General features: G+C 34.2%; 1 protein-coding gene and 1 non-coding gene across 2 annotated transcripts in view; both read right to left on the bottom strand.

Moving 5' to 3' along the window:
• Positions 1-20972, bottom strand: part of LOC106660883 (neuropeptide SIFamide receptor-like) — a 218170-nt gene that overhangs the window by 84772 nt on the left and 112426 nt on the right. The gene's annotated exons all lie outside the window — the stretch shown is intronic.
• On the bottom strand, positions 8261-8340 carry Trnar-ucg. Its single transcript is given in 2 exon segments — positions 8261-8296; positions 8304-8340. It is a non-coding gene; the product is annotated as a tRNA-Arg (tRNA).

Here is a 20972-nt window from a genome sequence, read left to right as displayed (position 1 = left end):
GTGAGAAGATAGTGAGACGGGAGAGATGCGAAATTGGTGGTAAATGGCTGAGGCAGAATAGGATGAAAACGTATATTTTTCAAAAAGTATATTATTTATACATATGTGATTGGGGGTGCCTATGATATATTTTAACATCTTTAATTTAGACTACATTGATTTTTATTACCTTTCATACACAATCTTGTAATAGTATTAGGTTAAACCGTAATTTGATATAGGTATTCTACTATGCTATGAGTTATGTTATTTAATGAATGGTAAACCTATTTGATTGTTGAGGTATGCTTGCTTAAATGAACCGTTTCCGGCCATTCTGTACTACTATCCTCGCTGATTTTTTTTCGACCTCAGCAAGATAGTCAAGACCTTGATAATCCTAGGTGATCAAATGAAATTAGGTTTATTGACAAAAATTAAAAAAAAATGTGTTTATAATAATTACTGAGCCTACATTTTAAATACACGAATACATTATTAATCATCGCTGGATATAATAAAAACAGGTGGGCTGCTTCTCTTATAAGTATATTTGCCCTGACTAGAAATGAAGATAGGAAAAAGCAATCCGCCAGCTCGTTCAAAAAATATTAGGTTTTGAATTATAAAGACGAGTAGTACATTTGGAAAGCTCGGGGTAGTTTGTATTCACAGGGACCCTTTGAGAAGGCAGGGGCTGGTATATGCGTAAAAGTGGCGTTCACCCTCTCTTCACCCTCAAGGCCCGAGCATACATCTTAAACAAGAAGCTTACTTATTCAATGGGATCTACGCTCGGTTTGCCCCTTTTTTACACGAGTTTGGGTTACACCGCCTCCTTAAATACCCAAATACGGCGGCTTTCTTGCCCCTTGATACTCCTATTTGGGAATCTTCTCCACCGTTTGAATTACCCAGATTACAAATTTACGCCGTTTCCTTCTTGTACAACTCCACTGTCAAGAAAACCTTCTGATTGATGCCGATGTCATCAACAGGTGAATCTTTTCATTTTCTGAATAATTTTCAATGTTTTGCCTTATGTTCAGTTATTTTTTCGTTTCTTGAAAAAAATTATCACATCATTTTCAACTTCAAGATTATGGTCTAGGTCCGTACTCCACACCGTACCACTGCTAGATCATTTTACAGCCATATACTAAACAACATAATACATTAACATTCAAAATCTTTCATTTGTACATACCATTTTCTCATTTATGACGACTTGTAAGTAAACCTATCTAGCACATCACGAAAAAGTTTGTCTTATCTGGGTGTCCCCTGACATTATTTTGTATTATTATACGTATACTGGGTGTTCGGCTACTCGTGTTACTTTGCCAATAGATTCAAAAAGGAACCAAAAAGTCCTTAACTATGTTCCTAATCTCAACAGTTTCGGAGATATTTCACTTTTTCTGATTTTTTACGATTTCACGACTTTGCTCACAAATAAACTATGATAATGACAAAACGGAAAGGTTTTGTACAAGTCCGTTGATACCATTGAAAATTACGTTAAATTTCTAATAAGATGTGATCAATTTTAAACTTGTAAACGTTAAATTCACTATTTTCGTGGTCCGCTTGACCAATTGGGTTCACCTCTCGTGCCATTAGCTTTTTTTCATCTCAACTAAAATCCTTAATTAATTGTAAACGTTGGTGAAAAAGACGTTTTCTGAAATTTGATGTTCTCTAGGTTTGGAAATAGTAGTTTAGAATCACCATAGCAAGTTTTTCAACTTTGAAAAAAAAAATATTTTTCAATGTTCTCGCTACTAAAACACTTATTTCTCGAACGTTTACAAGTTTAGTACGTCGAACGTCACATCTTATTGGAAATTTAATGTAGTTATTAATGGTACCAACGGATTTATCCAAAACCTTTTAGTTTGGAAGTTATCATTGTTTATTTGAAGCAAAATCGTGAAATCTTAAAAAATAAGAAAAGTGAAATCACTGAAAATGTTGAGATTAGGACCATAGTTAATTAGGACTTTCTGGTTCCTTTTTGAATCTACTGGAAAAGTTTGTAACAAAGGTAGCCGAACACTCTGTATTTGGGGGATATGATCCTAAAAATCTTGACGAAGGAACTGAGTGGTACTTTGACCTGATTTTAATGTTCAAATATAGTAAGGCCGATATCAACCAAATCAAGATTACTACTACTAACGGTACACGAATGTGTGAACAATTAGATATAAGTTTTAACCCGAAGTGCTCGATAAGACAATTAGAACAGAAAGAAAATTCCGTTTTCGTCGTTTCTCCCTCACTACAGTAACTAGAATATGTGTTGGAACGTGTCACGTGGGGGTTGAAACCCCTTGTCTTCGCAGCTTGGCTAAACTTTCTGCCCCAGCGCAACATATACACGCCCCCGGAGTTGATGCAAGTTTAAATATGAGACAGCTCTTCTACTCAAGAGGATTTATGGAGCCAACTTCTAGTATTAACAAGCAAGCGATTAGAGTCTCACCTCTAACGAGTGACTTGACATTAAATGGAATTTTTCAGAGCCGAAAGGTTTTTCGGTTATATACGTTAAAATTGTTATCTTGGGTGAGGTTTCAGGGCCAGGTGACATCGTGGTCATCATTGGATCTTTTGTTGTCATCTATCCTTTTTTTCCTAGTAAGGAAAGTGAGAAAATTATTTCAATCCTCTCACTTTTTCGCCCACAAAATGCTGCAGTTTGTCTACTTACGTTTTGCAATTAAATAAATGTATTTTTTTATTACTATGTTCATTTTTTAAAGGCTACGATGTTACATTTTTGCCATAATGATTTACATTTTCATTTGAAACTAAAATAATATTTTAATATAAACGCCTGGTTTAACTGTTTAACGTAAGTTTAAAACCAAAATTTTTACATTTGCTAAATCATAACTTTTAAATTAATATGTTAAACTTTCAGGTCAAACAACTTCATTATATACATTCATTTTTAGAATTTGTGAAATTACGTGTTGCCAGTGACAACTTCATTTCCTTGTCCAGAAAAATATTAATTGTTTCTAGATTAAACAAATAAATAAATAAAAAATATATATAAAACAGTACTAACCTACGCGGCTGAAGTGTGGACATTACTCTATTTAAATAACTGGAAGTACTCCTTATTGTTTACAAAATGTTTTACTGTTTTGCCAGGGTTCCAAAGTAATTTTTCACGTAGAATCTGCGAGTGCTATTGCAATTTTAGTAAGTTGACGCGTCAAGCCAACCTGGTGATCAACTTTTTTCACACATCTTGAAAGTCCTTTCTATTTTTCAAAATGAAACCAAAAATTGAAAAATGCATCGATTTGTTCTGGAGAGGTTCAACACTTTTTAGAATTCAATAATTTCGCTTAACCAATTAATATATTACAATTAATTAAGGTTTTTAGTCGAGATAAAAAAGTCAACGGCTCGAGCGGGATTCGAACTCACGATCTTCGGCTTGATACGCCGCTGCTCAACCACTTGAGCTATCGTGACCTCGATCCACTCGGATTTTTTAGAATGCAAAGGACTTTCAAAATCCCTGAAAAAATGGGGCATTACATTTGACAAAAACAAAGTTGATCGATCTGGTGATCGTTAACATGGCACCTAAATAAATTCTAATAGCACCAGTACCTTCTACGTAAAAAATTATCTTTGGAACCATCCTTTGTTTTCCAATAAAGAAGACCACGTGAAAATTAAATACCATGAATTTTATAAAAACTCACATGGTATAATCAGTATATAAGGGATGCAGTATAAGTGATAGAGTAAGTTTTTTTTATTAAAGACATGAGAAGTATGACATATATAGGCAAGTATTAAAAAAATTAATCATCATAAAAAATAATACGAAATAATAAAATTAATAAGAAAAGATGTTAGAATGCAATATAAAAGAAGCATAATGTCGGCAAATGGCAAATGAGAAAAGAACCGTTAATCGTTAGAATGTATCAGTTTTAATTCTGAAATCAAAAACTTATACAAATTACAACAAACTACAAGTTTTAGCTTCTTCCAATGTTTTAGGGCATAATAAGTCAAAGATGCACTGTCTAGGATGTAGATGAAATTCCTAGTAATGATATAAACAGGGCAATTTCAAAGGGAATGCTGCAGTGATTCTAACTGCTTCAGATTTCAAATTGAACACGGGATTTGCGGATCGATCATTATGTTTACTTCAAATATAACGATCGATATCAACTAATTCGTGATTTTAAAAAAATTAGACTGTTGCATGTTAACAATATATTTAAAAGGGTGTGTAAAGAATACCTTTTCTAGTTAATGTTTATTAAGTTAATTTGCCACACAATCTTCCAATATCGTATGTCTATCGGTACTATTTGACATCCTTTTATCATATTTTGTGGATACAGATTCTGGCATTAGAGTTAATAAGTTTCATTTTTCTATTATTGTAAAAAAAGTCCGGCTGAAGAAGTGAGTCTCGAAATTGAAAAGTATATACGTAGTAAGTATACTTAACCATACTACATGGAGGTGGTTCGAGAAACTTAACAGGTGGTGCAGTCCTGCAACAGACGGGCTCTACGAGACGTATTGAGTACTAACTTACAAAAATACTCGTCAACTGTCAAAACAACTATTTCTCTGCCAGCCAATTGTGATCCGCAAAGTTAGAAAAAGTGAAAAAGGTATAAAGAAAAGTTTGACACACCGTCTCTCATGAAGCTGACATTTGCTAGAGACCTATCCCCCCACCATCCGATATTCAAAGAAATAATAAACAAATAACCTGATGACATTGTGTTATCATAACATTAATGTGTTTTGCATGCAAGGGTTCTTTGATTATTATATATATTTTAGACAGCTACTTATTAAAAATTGTTTGTTTTGTGAATAAATGGTAGACGAAAAATGCCAGTGAACAGATGACTTGTCAAGTTAATAAGAATCGCAATCTTTCTATAGTCAACAATTTACCAATAACCATTGAATGACGTTAAATAATGCGTATCAATCCCTGCTAAAATCTCAGTGTACGTACTGAACATGGCGAGAATTTGAAAGTATCAAATAAGACCAAACAAACAACCAAAGATGATCATAGGGGAACCAGGATCATCGGAAGTGACCAAACTCCGTGTATATCATCACTCACAATCAGACCTTGAGGAAATTCCACAATCTGATCAATAGTTATTTTGACCTTTTTGGAAATCAGTTTATTGAAGTTCAATGCGCTAAATTTTTTGTAATAATACCTTATAAATTTTACTTGTAGAATCCGCGAAAACCTAAAAGTATAAAATATAATAAACTATTAACTTGATTACATCCTCATGATCTCCCTCTCCTTTTGAAGTTAAGTAATACATGCACAAATCAAGTAGGAAATATCCTGGGCATAACTTAATTACTTTCATTATAATGCGAACCTTTCCTCAAGAGGCGATAGGATTCCGTTCTCCCTTTTACTTCTACACCTCACACACCTCCCAGCCACACATGCTCCTAGAGACCAGCCGTCTTCTCGTTATGTCAAAAATCCTCAAAGGACTCCTTTTAAAATATTTAAAACCTAGTCTACATGAACATAAAATCACTTCTTAAAGAAAACCTTGAGCTTATCAAAGGGTTGGTCCGAAATGTAGAAGACATGTCTTCCATTTTACATAATAACAAGAAGCTATCGGCATACACTCAAGTCGATACTTGGGACTATACCAAGACAGCAGACCGACGTGGAATGTCTACAAAAGATAGAGACAATTTTTGAAGAGAAGGCTTGTTCAACTGTAAAAACTTTAACACAATCAAAACACATCTAACTATTTACGAGACATTACTATGACCACTTTGGACATTCGGAGTACATGCGTGGTATTCCTTCAAGGCTTCCAATTACTAGCGCATTTCATATCCACCACATCCAATCGTACCAATCAGAAGAGCTCAGGGAAATTGTCCAAACTCTTTAGTACGTAACTCCCACTTTCCACAACGGCCTGAAGATTCATTTTTCTAACGAACTGATCCGATATCGCTACTACGAATTCCCCAGCTGTTGATCCTTCCTAGCCCAAGCCTTATCTACACTACCCAATGCTAAAACGAAGAATTCGATTTAAACGAAGAAAGCCTGGCGATTTCCTCGCCTCTTATAAATAATATTGAGATCCAACTGCTACATGTATTAACACAATGACAGGCAAACAATTCCACCCATTTGTAATTTATCTTGATTTGCAAATATTTTATATATTAATCAAAGTTTCACGTTTTTTACCGTTTAATAATTCAGTCTTTGTCTAAAAAGGAAAAAAATGTAAATTGCTAAGTTAAATGAAAATAAAAAAATACGGCAAAATATTTTTTTTAGATTTTTAATTAACATTTCAATATCGCGTATTTATTTCTAGCCTTACAAACGCCTCGGAATACTTTCCACCAGTCTGGAAATGTCACTTTGCTGGAGGTTAGCCCATTCTTTACGAAGAGACTTTTCAACATCAGAGATGAGTGGAGTGTATCAGGAAGTGATGGACGTGCTCCTATTCGTCTTTTTTGAGAGGAGGATCTGCAAGACCATACATAGGCCCCGAACCTATTCTTGGGATAACAAAATCAATTATAGAATCCTCCAGAATGGATCCAAACAAAACAAAAGGAGAAGTGGATGAACTCTAGCGGTGGTAGACATAGTAAACGTATGATGAAACAACCCTCACCAAGACTGGCAAAAACACTGCTGCAATTGGAGAGGGCCAAACTCAGAAGAGTGGTAGGACTACTAATCGGTCACTGGCATCTGAGAAAACGTCTACACACCATGGGTATATACAGCGATGATCCCTTTACAGATTATGTAATGAGGAGGAGGAAACAGCCACTCATATCATCTTCGAATGCGAAGCAACAGCTCAATGGAGGTTTAACCTAACGTACGGAAAAAAACTTAGGGAATCAAATTGCGGCAGCGCCAGTCAATGACCTGATACTTCTAAGAAGAAGGATTGAGTCTATTGACTGAACTAAGGAACTAGGAAGGGACAATAAGCCAGAAGGCACCCCCCGCTTCCTAGTATCCTTTTCTACCATATCATACCATTCGTCTTTTGAGGTTATCCTATAAATGTTCGATGCGGTTCAAGTCCGGAGAATGGGCTGGCCAGGCTAAGAACTGCTGTTATGCTGTTGAAGTTACGTTTGTACTATGCGAGCGACATTTGGACGGGGATTATCGTGCATTAGGACTGTCGCTGATTTCATCGAGGATAGGCAATGCATCTTGTTCCAAAATTTCATCGACATAGCGAGTGAGCGTCAAAGATCCTCCACGAACAACAACCAACTCCGTGCTTTACATTGAACTCCCCGCCCAAACCATCACTAAGCTACGTTGAAAAGCTTGGCTATAGGAAAAATTACAGTCTTCGTACCTATTATTTCGCCTTCTCCACACTCTTTCAGCCCATCTGGAGATCATAGAGCAAATGTATATTCATCTGTAAAAAGTACAGCACACCAATCGTCCAAAGACCAATCCTGTGTTCTCGAGCAAATGCGAGCCGTGCAACTTGTGTGTTCTTGTCATCCTCTTTGGGGCGAAAAGCCATGAGTCCATACTGATTTAATCTTCTTCGAGCAGTACGTTCAGAAAATTGGACACTTCGAACTTCCTAGAGCTGATGAATCGCTTCAACAACAGTAAGGTTTCGCTAAATTCTCAATGTCAAAAAACGGGCATCATGTGGTTCTGTTACCCTAGGCGTCCAGAACTGGGCTTTCTACGGTAGGACCCAGTTTCTCGAAAACGTCTAACGGCGTCTCGAAGTGTTTGGTAGGGAACTCCGACAGCAATAGCCGAATACCTGATGGTACGTCCATCATCAATAAGAGCCACACCACGCGCAACATCCTCTGCACTAAGTAGCATTTTGAAATGAAGTAAATAAAGTAAATAAAAGAACTTCAGAATTCCAATGAGACGGAATAAACATTTTAAATTCTATAATAATACGTATAATACGTAATAAGTAAACATTGAAAAATATTTTATCCTTCTTTTGAATTAAGGATTAAGTGCGTTTACCTCTAATTGATATTCCCAATTTAAAATATTGCATAAACAAATATTTATTGGTAAAATCAATGAGACAAATTAAGGGTAGAATTTTATTTTATCAAGAAAATGAAAAGAAAAATTCAATTGGGTGGAATTTTTTGCCTGTCAATGTATATACGGGCTATAACTAAATTATTATTAACTAATTAAAGTTTTTAGTTAAGATAAAAAAGTCAGTGTCACGAGTGGGATTCGAACCCACGACCTTCGGCTAGAAACGCCGAATGTCGATGCTCTACCACTTGAGCTATCGTGACTTCGATCCACTAGTACACTAGTAACTTCCCATCTCAACCCCACCTTTTGAATTTTCCTTTTTGAAAAGTGGCAAAAAGGAGGGAAAATTCTGGTAGAGCAGCGGCGTATCTAGCCGAAGATCGTGGGTTCGAATCCCGTTGGTGATACTGACTTTTTTATCTCAACTAAAAACTTAATTAATTGGAAGATATTAATTGGTCAAGCGGACCACGAAAACAAGTGAATTATTATTAACGGAAACCTTTCGCCAATAAGGTTAAGTCAATGACTTAAAAGCTTAAAACTATTGTGAGAAAAAGATTTCTTCATTGGATATTCGCAGGTTTGGTCTGTTTTTTCTCATTTTGGGTATTGTCAGGAAATTAATAACCTGTTTAAATAATTCAAAAAACCACATTCTAATTTGTAATGACATACAAAACAATTTGTTCAAAAATTACGCTTTTGTCGATACTTCTTTTAAAAAAATCTATGGAAAGGTAAATAATGTCTTGTTGACGTGTAGGATAAGTAAATACAAAAATTCCACAAATCAAGGAAAATACTCCTGAAACTCTAAGTGCCCGGTTTAGAAAGAAAGCAATAAATTATGCATGTGAAAACACGTAAAAGTTGATTCCTTTCATCGTTCATCATGAAAATCGATATGTAATTTATGTTAAGGCGAGGGCGGAATTTTCTCCGCTGTCTTTTTAATCACCCTGATTCAATTCCGGAGAAGCCGGGAAATAAGCCAGCCGAACTAGTAAAGGAGTCGCGGTAATAACGGCTATGATGAATTCCAACACGTCTCAGACTGGGGTTGACGCCATTCGGCCAAATCACGGGCATTATTCCGAATGAGTGAATATTCAAGGGTCGGACATTCCTACTTTGATGGGTAACTACTTGACACGGCTGATGTTGAATTTTGATAATTGTTTTCAACAACAAAATCCATACTATTTGTATTAGTGCGATCATTAACAGAAACTTATAGCTTTTTCTGCGTAAGAACTGTTTAAATTTCTATTTTTTACAATATATAAATGTCGAGTTATCAAGCAATATAAATCTTGTCAAAAACCATGATTTAGGTGTCCTTGGAATTTTGAGAAACATCTATTTTAAAATATAATTATGGTTGGCAATCCTATAAATAGTAAATATAAATTAAGCCAAAATATGGATGCTTCTTGTGCTTCTTGTTTATTCTTAAGACCAACATATAGAGTGTGTAACAGGGTTAAATGTCAATACTGCCATGGTGGATTCACTAAATAAAACGTAGGTCAGTTCCTCCAGAACGAGATCTCTATCTTCATTTCCCGGAAATATTAACGTTTTTGTGTATTTAGTTTACTCAGATTTTTTGCATAAAATCGTAATTTCTCCATTTTAACGACATTAAAATACAAATCTGACCTTTATTTCACAAACTACATTCAAATTTTCACAAGATAAAACATCTCCGTCCAAAAATACGCACTTGCGAATATACAGTACCAGTTCAAAGAAAATCAAATGGCAAAATCCATTTTTTTTTTTGGAAATACTCAACTGTGGCTCGTGCAATGACTTGTCCATCAAAATTTGCCAAAGTTACCTCAATTTATACGCATTCCAAGGACATATTCACTTTTACATTTTTTAGAACTTTTCTTAGTGAAATATCCTTTGCAAGGTTGAATGATCTGACCCCACTAGATTTTTACATATGGGGAACTCTGAAAAGTGCAGTGTACAGCACATCCTCGAAACGAGAGAACAGCTAATAGAGAAAATTGAATTCACATACAATGACATGAGGGAAAGAAGGGAAAAATTCCTCCAAGCAGTCATGTCGGTTGCTGAACGTTCGCGCATGTATATCCCATCCAAAGGAAAGCATTTCGAATAATTTGAAAAAATACATAATTTAATGATGTTTTCATATTCATTGTAATTTTTCTTTAATTATGTACACTTTATGAGAAGAATGGATCTGAATTTTGTTACGAACATGTTTTTATTAAACATATGACATGTACGATCTTCTTGGGTTGCTGCTCTCCTTCAGTTCGATGTCACGTTTTTCAACCTTGCAAAAGAGATTTCACAAAGAAAGTTCTATAAAATGTAAAAGTAAGTATGTCCTTATAACACTTATAAAATAAGGCAACTTTGGTGAATTTTCCGAAAATTTTGACGGAAGTCATTGCACGTGCCACAATTGAATATTTAAAAAAAATAGTTTTGCCGTTTGTTATTATTCTCTGAGCTGCGTATTCCGAAGCGCGATGTTTTCGCGAAACTGTTATTGTCTTGTGGAAGATTTAATGTAGTTTGCGAAATAAAGATCAAATTTGTATTTTAACGACGCTAAAATTGAGAAATTTCGATTTTAGCTAAACATATCTTATTTTATATTGAAATCACAAAAATGTTAACATAAAAGAGTCAAGATAGAAACCTCATTCTGGAGACATTCAACTACGTTTTATTTACTGAATCCGCTAATGACAGTATTAACATTTAATCCTGTAACACACTGTATATAGGGTGCCTCGTGAACATGCGCCAATATTATCAGGAAGTTATCCTACATGCCAAATTGTACTAAAACGGCTCCATAGTACAAAGTCTGATTCTCAATTGTGTAGGAGATATTTCATTTTTCAGGTTACCTTAACCTTTTTCAACTTTGTTCCATAAGTCTCTCGTATCTCATAAAATCTTAATCATACTGTAAATTTGATTAGATTAATAGAAAGAGCATTAAAAACCCGTTTTATGGAATAAAAGTTGAAGTAACCTGACATATAAAATACTCGAGAACCAGGCATTGGACAATATAAACATTTTAGTCCAACTTGACTTGAATCTCAGCAAAATTGTGCATTGATAATTTGCGGTGAATTAGACAGTAAAGAATGTGTTATGTGAATATCGCAGATACGCCAATATCATTAATCAAATTCAATATAAATAACATACATATATCATTACATTACATTCCACACATCAAATATTTTTCGTAGTTTAATTGTCCAACAATTTAGCTTTCCTTTTTCTATTTATCCCTTTCTATATACTCCTGAAAGGATAATCTGGCCGAACCATTATCAACACATTGTTTCCCTTCGTCGGCTCTTTTCACCTCAAAGAAGCCGACGCCTTATACAAAAATGTCTTTTCTATACCGACTTCCTTCCCCACCCCTAAAAATCCAACGTATATAAACATAAAACAGCAAAATCTCACTGGCACTCTCAACACGACACGCAAGACTGGCACAATTACACAGAAGAAAAACACTTTGAGTGAGTAGAAATACTTTGATTGAATATAAAAAATATATTTTGCATTGTATAAATTCACTTTTCCACATCCTAAATGTATTTGTTAAATGTAAACAATGTTTGTAAATCCCAGGCCCTGAAGATGATCTCAATAAAGATCGAAACGTTGGCACGATAAAGAAAATGTTTTTCTGAAACCTACATCACACCAGACCGCATCTCACGATTTCTGAATAATTATCGATTAACGGACACTAATCACCACACATATGTGAATAAAATAGACCTCTACATCAGGAATAAAATATACATGATCGATCCTCAAAACCCGCGTTCAATTTGTAATCAGAAGCAGTTAGAATCACTTATAATATTTTTATTTTTATTCCAATCCAGTTCTACAATAAAATAGGCAGCGTAAAAATAAAAGGTAGCCTTTATACACACTCACACGTTATCGAAACAAAATTTTAACGGGGCCTTTTTACACACTAATTGTAAAAAAAATTGTTATTAATTGTGAAGATGGAAACTTATATATATATATATATATATATATATATGTTTCGTGTTTGCGTACATATAGTTTTTCTTTTCTTCTTCTTATTTCTTTTGTTAATCACGAAGCCGGGAGAGCAGCCCTCGTTGCTGGCTTCCCCATGTAAAAGATAAAATCGTATTGTACCTCTTTACATAATTTGTATAAATGGTAACTAAAAGAAACAACAAACAGTTAATTTATCCAAAATAATTATTAATATTTGTGTCACGTTTATTTGTAATAATTTTCGGTACGGATGTTATTTTGACGTTTATCAGTAATTTTAACTTTTTCCATGCGTTTTATTAATGTTATATGGTCTGATGAGGAAGCTGGCAGGTGAGGCCTGGAAATGCATAGCTGGAAATAAAAAATTAATTGCTGAGAGATGATCAAAAAATCACTGCAGAATTACTTTCAAATAAATTATTGTCGTTTGATAATTAATATTAAATAAATTTACGATTTCAGTGCACTAAACAATAGTCCACTTTTATAAATATTTAATTGAATATTTATTATTTGTACTCAGCTCATTTTTGAAATAAACATGTTTTATTAATGTTTTATCACTAAATAGGATGAAAAAAGAAGTAATGGTCAAATAACGTTCTTATCTATGAACTTAATAACTAACGATCGATAACGTTCAACACATTTTCCTACTACAATTTCTATGGTTATTTCTAATAGCAAAAATAGATTTACTTTAATTTGTAATTATGTTTGCATCACGTTTTGTTTTTATTAATAAATAAACAAAGAAATTCCAAATGAAAGTAGTAATTTTAAACATATTCTTTGCCCTCTTCCCCTATTGTCTATCGCAGTTACAGACTTAATTATATTACATATTTTACCCTTCAACAACTGTGCTAACCTATAATATTAATACATAAGTAATATTAAAACATAATTAATTTGACTACGGCAATGAGAAAATTTATTGCAGAGAATACTCCCCCTCCATTAGGCAAGTCGATTTTCTTAAAGGTCGAATGTCACCCAGGGCGGCACAAATATTCTCTCATATAATACTTGTAAAAATTTTAAAAAGCGAATACTTCCATGAATGTATTTTGAAGTATATGTACTGATTACACCTCTGTTTTTGTTGATCTATAAATATATCAAAAAACTGAATTCGAAATTCGGTTTCCCAAGTAATTTCGTTTTTGAAAACATGAATTACTTATAGTTTTACACTAATTTAAGTCCTAATTTACTACGATGAATTTTCCAAATATGATAGGTATAAAAATGTGAAAACTGTCTGCATTTCTTGGGTAGAAAAGTGTGTTTGTTTTTGTTTAATTTTTGTTGTGTCAAACAAAAATGAACAAAAAAAATTATGTGGAATCAAATATAAACATCTCTATGCTATCTCTTCGAGCGTTGTCATACCTTTTTTCGTTTTAATCGAGAAACATGTTTGATACTGCCAAACTTTAATTTGTCTCTGTTTTCAGCCTGTGGCGAATTTCAAAATGTACGCATCATCAAGGGATATGGCCGGAATAATTAATGAGATATTCTTCTCGACGGCGGTGTGTCTCCGCTCGGCGGATTTTCACGCCTTACCTGACCCCGACCCGTTTAGCATTTCCAACCCCTTTATCTCGAGAAAAGGTCAAAGGGCAGACTGGCAAAATGAGAAACTCCCTGGCCATCTATACTTTCCGCTTGAATCACCGAAATATCCCTTTATTATTGAAGAGGGCACTTTAATATAACCGGAGGTATTAAAACAAAATCATTTTCCAGTTATTTAAAAACACGCCCAGAGCTTTTTACCATTCCCCTCTTGCTTTAGGACATTATTGCAGTCATTTTTTCTTCAAGATATTACATCTTTGTAATGTCAATTGTTTCTTCGTTTATGAAAACCATCTCTTTTTGAAATAATTATTGTTATCTCCCATTGCTTAATTAATATCTAAACGCTTAAATTTTACTGTAGAGAATTAAAGAGTTTTAAAATGTCAGATACTCACTGGGGCTATTTATATTTTTTTACGATACACCGATTTTTGGTAATAATTAAAGATGATTGATCTAAAAAGGAACGTGATGTTGTCAAAACGACAAACAATTTTGCCTAATGACGTTCAAAATTTTCCCCAAAGAATTAAATATATCAGTCTTCTTCCATCGAAAGCTTGCTGTTTCTGACTTTCTAGGTTTCCTGGTTTCGGTATTACCGCATGGCGTTCCACCCAACGCGGATCTGTCAAGCCAAGCTGTTACTTTATTTTATCGTTTTGCACAATTTTTTGCATTTCTCACTTGAGCTAGGCTTCCGTGCTGTCCAAATGCAGGTGCTTGTGTTGTACAAACTTTGCTTTAATGTCCTATTTGTACCCAGCAACGTGCACTGCGTACTGCAGTACGTTGGCAGTTCATGCGCATATCAGAAAATAATGGAGTCATTGAATTGGTTCTGTGGTATAGCAATTTTATGTTTAGTTATTTCACAAATGTTTACTGATAAAATGTTCTAATTTATATATTTATAAATCACTTATTTAGGCTGTCCAGGTAATTGTGGATATAAATATTATACTGAAAACAAAGTTCGTTTATTTCTAACCATTCTGTAGATAGAATACAGTCTTCTGGGTTGCGCCAGTGACAGGAGGTCGTAAGGCCGAGGGTAATAATTAGAGTTGGCCAGCTAAGGGCGCTTCTCGTGAATCCCTCTTATTAGGGGCGGCTCACTAATTAAACTTGGCCACTGGAATAAAAGTCCAAGGGAAGGAAGTCCCTCCCCGAGGGGATGATAAGCGAGCACTTCTTATTACTTTCCAGACTATGTCCATACATGCTGGGTCCCGAATTATCGAAAACAGAGATTCAATTCCCGCCCTTTTCTAATTGGTACAGTGGATTGTCTCCAAACCCTAGGTGAATTCTGGGAAGAAATATATTTTAGGGGGATGATATTATTGGTCGAATTGAAACATTCTTTTTCAAACACATCTCTATTTTGAAATATCATGTATCTTCCGTATCTTCAATTAATTATTTACATTATTATAAAATGGAACTATTTTAATATTAAATTAGATATCATTTAAAAACTACAAAATACGCCGGATGGGCAGAAAAGCTATCGGTTATCAAGAGAACTGTCGATAGGTAGCCCTTGGAGGACCTGACTAGTAAAACGAAGGGTCTTCCTTATACGATTAAGAATACATTTTTACTGGGGGTGCAATTTCTTGGCTCCATATAGAGTAATGCCACCGGATATGAGACTTGCGCTAGAGCATTACATCGGGTTTTTGTACCCGGCTCCAATTTTCGTTGGGCTGCTATATTGTATACAGGAGGATTTAATTTTTGTTCCTCAACTATATTAATTTTATTGGGTGTTGTAGAACGCCCTGAGACACCTAACGTTTTATTTTTTGGCTAGTTTCTCATGAGCTAAATATTGGATCTAACGTGTATGGTGTTTAGTGACCGTTAGCCAATGATTGTGAGGTGCGATCTGGGGTGACATAGATTTCAGAAAACCATTTTCTTTATCATGCCAACGTTTCGATCTTTATTAAGATCATCTTCAGGGCTCAAAGTGTTTGTTTTCCGTATCAACACGACACGCAAGAATGACACATTTACACGGAAAACAAACACTTTGAACGCTGAAGATGATCTTAATTAAGATCGAAACGTGGCATGATAAAGAAAATGTTTTTATAAAACGTACGTCAGACCAGACCGCATCTCACGATCTCCAAATAATCATTGGATCTAACACTCCACGATAGCGTTAAAGAAACTGTAGTATATGTATTGTTTGATATTTATCTTCGTGGTTCGATTCCCACCGTCGCCTCTGGCCCTTTTTTCACGATAACCCCCCAATTTGAACACATATAAGAATTCGTCGCCATGGCTAATATGCATAGATCATAACAAAAAAAAAGAAGAAAAAAAAAACTTCACCTTCCTGACATCAACCAAACACAGAAGATGGAAAATTGCCGAAACGCGTCTCAACCAACAAAACTCAGTGAGGATAGGCAGGCCAAGATGATAGGTAAATATCAAATAATAGGTTTATCGCCCCAGACCACAAGAGGAAATCTCTCAATACATTACATGTGAACGTATGTGCACGTATGTGCAGAATCGAGCTTACATAAATCAATCAATTAATAAAACATTACCTTTGACTTGAAATAAAAAAATTCAACAATTCAAACTGTTCAAAACAAAACTTTTGTCCGTCATTCTTAAATAAAGTTGAACATATCGTTTCAAAACAATAAATAATTAATGGTTTTAATGTAAATAATGATTATTTTTAAACAAATGAAATCTATTGTAATGTTCTTTATAAATACAATCATTTTCAATTTCCAATTTTTATGGCATACGTGTGATTAATCCTTGGACATATCTTCTTATTTATTGTATTAAGGGTTTATCTGCTTTAGGAACAGAACTACTTTTTACAATCCAAAATATTAAATAAGTTATTGATCATAAAGCAATTATTGGATGAATTTTTGTGCCGCCTTCGTGATTTGTAGTGACATAGTTGTTTTTTCAATCCTTGTTAATAAATAAATTGAGCTTACAATAATTATGGCACATGTGAGAGAGTATATTATATAACTTTAACACAGAGACAAGCTTATTAATATAATTAATTAAGGTTTTTAGTTGAGATATGGCACGAGCGGGATTCGAACCCACGACCTTTGGCTAGATACGCCGCTGATTTACCACTTGAGCTATCGTGACCTCCATCCACTCGGACACCAAATTCCTATCTCAACCCCACCTTTTAAGGTTTCCCTCCTTTTTTGCCATTTTTCAAATGTCGTGTAATCGGATTAGATTCTCGGCGACAAATGAAAATTGATTTTTTTATCTCAATTAAAAACCTTAATTAATTGTAATAAATTAATTAGTCAAGCCGACCACGAAATTAGTGAATTTATTAATATAATAGTAAAATTATTTATATCCAAAATCAAATTGTTTTATGACATAGATGAATTTATGAATAATGAAGTGCTGCGAATTTAATAGGAACGCCAGTTCGTTTTTCTACATCAAAAAAGTAAAACTTTTTGTTTTTTTCTTCGCTTATTACAGTAATATAAATATATTTTATTACTTTTTCTGTTTATTCCCTCCCGAAAACAAAACTTTAAATAGGCAATGAAATAAATTAGCTCCAGCCTGAAAATTGATACTGTGGCTTTAATTAACTATTATTTCACTCCATTTCTTTTATACGGCAATTTGTAAAACTTTTCTTTTAATTATACTCATTTTTCTCGCTTTCTTGAAATCCGTACTAAAACGAACTTTTGTCATGCAAAGGGCCCCGGGATCATTCCAATTAGTATTAATTGGGGTAAACACGCGAGAAAATTAGAGTTTGGAGGTCGCCTTTTGAGGAGCTGATTGTGTTTTATGTAATTGTTCTTTGACTAATTACTTTTAATTCTTTTATTCCGAGATGAGGGAAATAAATTTAGTTTTACGGAGGAGTTCAGCCAATGAATTCTTTTGGCGAGTCGTTTCCCCAGTTAAAAAAAAAATTAAAAAGGTGTTTGTCAAATCTGTTGCTTGGGTTACTTTCTTTCTCTTAGTGGAACTTTTGCTTTTGGCCATCTGTTGATCTTGGACAGCGTCCCACATCCCGCGACGGCCGAAGAACAAATCATCCGACTTGGCTCGGATCCATCGACCCAACCCAATAGGTTTCCCCTTTCCGCCATTCACACCCCATATATCCGAGGGGGTGTCAACTTTATTTAAAAGTGTGATAATAGACTCGTTTATTCTACAGATAAAAGATATTGAAAAGTTCTATTGTTGGAAATTCATTAAATCCGTTTTTCTCAAAAAGAAGAATTAAATTTAAAAACTTCCCCATTATAAACAAGTTTTTTAATATAATATATATTCTAATTTTTTTAAATAATAACAAAGTCACTATGAAATTTATTTCACTACTTTATTCACAGCCAAATGTTTGAATGGCTCATTTCCTTAGCATGAATTATTGCCGGTCCTCAAAGCATAAAACGGAAAATTCTGCGTTTTTCTTCTTTCTCACACAGTTTCTCATATATTTTCTCCACTTTTCTTAACCCGTCTTGTTATTACCTCAGGTTCCCAAATTACTAATCAAAGAACAAGAATGCAAATATTCTCATAAAAACAAGACAGATATATTTGTTACCCGCCTCCCTCCGACGTGTCGCAAGAGGGAATCCTACCACCTGGCCGAAAACGCGGACGGCGCGACGAGGAACCTGTACGCAATGTCCCGGAGAAAAGTCGGCAGTCAATACTCACCAAACCCAATGCACAGGTTTAAAACCCCACCATTCACGCTAATAAATTACTTTCATTCTCGAGGCATCACATTCTTACTTAAGATTACTCGATATTTCTCCGGGCGGGTTAACCCCATTACCGCTAATTAATTTATTACTTTTGATTTTGAACTAATTTTCCATTTTTAATCGAAAATTGTAATTAAATTTTACTAACCACTTATCGTACAAGGGCCCTACGTATGTGGAATTATATGTAATTTAATGGAACTTTTTCTGGTGATATAGGCCGAAAAGTATTACAAACGTATCCGAATTTTCATGCCAATGGGTTCTAAAAGCTGAGATAAAATTAGCTAAATTTAGTACATTTTTAAAATATGTGTATCTGCCTTTGTTCTGCATATATTTCAAGATTATTATACAGCGTGTACTCCCTGCTACGTGTTAAATAAATTTTTTGGGTGAGTACATCTAAAGTGCAGAAGTATGCCGTTTACCTCATAGTTTTATCGCAATCCGTTCAAAAGTTACGATTTTTTTAATGTTTATTTCTTACATAAAACATCAATTTCTCAACTCTGACGTAACTTTTCTCGACTTTTGACACATTTTCAGATTTAGCAGTTAATTTCCCATTCAATTAATCCACTTTTGTTCTAAAACTTGCCTTAAAAAGGTTAGTTAAATAGGTACCGTAGGGGCAATGAGAAAGAGAGCGAGAAATTGTATTATAAATAATGGAGAATATTTTGAAAACTAAATAAAATAGCATGCTAAATAAAGGAGGAGCGTCGGTGGCCGCAACGGTTTAGGCGTTTACACGGCGCTCATCACTGTAAGGTCCCGGGTTCGATTCCAGCGGCCCTGCATTCGAATCCGACAAACTTACAAATGGGCTTTTTTTTCAAAAACACCGGCACCCTGAGGGTTTATATGACTTCTGCTGTTGCGAACCCTCATTAAAAAAAATAAAATAAAATAAATAAATAGCGTGTAAACTTTTTTAATGTTTGTCTGACATTCTTTTTTTTTATCAAACGTAAGAAGTTTGTTTTTAAAAATGTGTTAATATTTATTCTGAACAAGAGTTTATTTCCTTACTAATAAATTATTTCAGGATGCATTCCTAATTATGAATATACATGCTCGATTAACTCTTGGGCCATGCACGTAATTCCGACGATACGTCCCGGACCACGTTTTTCCAGCTTCAAACTGAAATTGCTCATCAAAAAATTAGACTAATCGACGTTTCGAATAGAACGTTGGAAAGCTCATAAAATGTTGACGATTTTAGCTAGTTTGACATTTTATTTTTTTAAAATGTAATATAAGGGAGCTATTGTTTAAAGAAATTGATCCAAAAGGAACATTTCTCAAATTTTATGATGTTAGTGCAGTTATTTTCTAAGACTGGCAATTTTTAAACCAAAGTAAACTAATCTAAAAGGAAAATCGGTGCTAAATTTAAAAATGGGCCAAAAGAAGAGAATACTGACTTTCGAGAGGAGAAAATTCAGGTTTTTTGTTAAAAAAAAAAAGTGTTTTTCGAACGGATTGAAATGAAACCATGAGGACGTTTTAACAGGCCACCCAAGCCTCGTAGTTGAAATACTCTCCTTTAAAAAAAAAAAATAAATAAAATAAAATAAAACCCCCTAAAACCACCAAAAACAAATGCATAAGAAAATGAAGGAAAAAATTACACAATTTTTTTTGTTTTACAAATGGCACCGTTTTGTGTCTTGCTTAAAAAAATATATTTCAATCTGCTTGCTACGTCACTCTGTCAGAAATTACATGTGTACTGTATTTCAATATGCAACTAGAATTTGTTTGCCTCGATTTATTTGATTCTTCTTTTGGTATTGCAAAATAAGTTACTATCTTTATGTATTTTTTTTTTTTAATTAAGAATCAATTTGACATTCGATTTTTCGCATCCCTTTTTCACAATTAACTTGATATACCATGAAATGCACGAAGAAAACCATAGTTAAATTAGTTAATTTTTTCTCGGGTCCTAGTGCCATTGGTAAAAACGCTTTGAGCCGTTTCTAATATTTTTGGCCTGGTATGGTATGGTTTGGTAGGAAGGATACTAGGAAGCGGGGTTTGTTCCCCAGGCATTGCAGTTTTTTGGCTTGTTGTACCTTCCTAATTCCTTAGTTCAGTCAATAGACTCAATCCTTCTTCTTAGAAGTATCAGGTAATTGACTGTCGCTGTTGCAATTTGATTCCCTAAGTTTTTTCCTTACGTTAGGTTAAATCTCCACTGAGCTGTTGCTTGGCATTCGAAGATGATATGGGCCGCTGTTTCCTCCTCCACATTATTGGTCTAATAGCGCCTAAAAATTTAATTGAAGATACCAATCTGAAGATATTCGTAGCCTCGCTTAGAAGATAAATTGTATATGGAAGATTGATTGACATTTAAAATGTTAAAAATATGAATTGATTAGAGGATTTTTTTAAATTTACATTGTTGTGTATTTATGATGTTTACATTTTTACTAGCA

This window comes from Cimex lectularius, unplaced genomic scaffold, assembly GCF_000648675.2.
Source record: "Cimex lectularius strain Harlan isolate CLEC.00 unplaced genomic scaffold, Clec_2.1 scaffold65, whole genome shotgun sequence".
Taxonomy (NCBI): domain Eukaryota; kingdom Metazoa; phylum Arthropoda; class Insecta; order Hemiptera; family Cimicidae; genus Cimex; species Cimex lectularius.
Note: the sequence above shows the minus strand (reverse complement) of the source record. Positions and strands in the feature narration are given on the sequence as shown.